Genomic DNA, 644 nt, shown 5'->3' on the forward strand with positions numbered 1-644 from the left:
GCCTGTCACATCTGATGAGTCCCTGCATTCACTGGTAATACCAGGTACCCTACCCGGAGCACTGGCCTGAACACCTTTATCCCCCTGATAAATTGGTCATGGATACCTATTAGGTGTATTTCTTACCACACCCTTCCAGCCTGCTCTCCTTCCTCCTCTTCCTGCTCCTTCTTTTCCTCCTCCTCCTCCCTCCTCCTCTGTGTAAATGGAGCAGCTACACCATGAGCTGCTCTTGCCTGGCCCTTGGCCTGGGATAAGTCAAAGTTGAGGCTGTCTGACACCCTGTGGCATGAATAGCTTCTCTGTCTGGTATACCTGAGATAAAGCCAGGTCTTGGGCTGCGGGCAAAGTCCAAGGAGCCTTGAAAGAGTAGTCCAAAGGCCCTTTCATTTGAGGCCTCTTCATTCTACTCCTGTACTCTGCTGGGTGCTTGATGGAACCAAGTAACAATAAACAGTTAACACTCAAGCCCATATTATCTAAACAGAAACCAAGCAAGGAGAGCCAGAGGGTATGAATTTGAGATATCTAATGTTTATAGTTTAATTGTTTTTTCTTGAGACAGGGTCTAGTTATGTGTCCAGGATGGTCTCAGAATCTTCCTTCCTTAGCCGCTGGAGTGCTGAGATTACAGGCATGCACCT

Source organism: Dipodomys ordii, unplaced genomic scaffold (genome assembly GCF_000151885.1).
Source record: "Dipodomys ordii isolate 6190 unplaced genomic scaffold, Dord_2.0 Scaffold35, whole genome shotgun sequence".
In the NCBI taxonomy this organism is placed as follows: Eukaryota; Metazoa; Chordata; class Mammalia; order Rodentia; family Heteromyidae; genus Dipodomys; species Dipodomys ordii.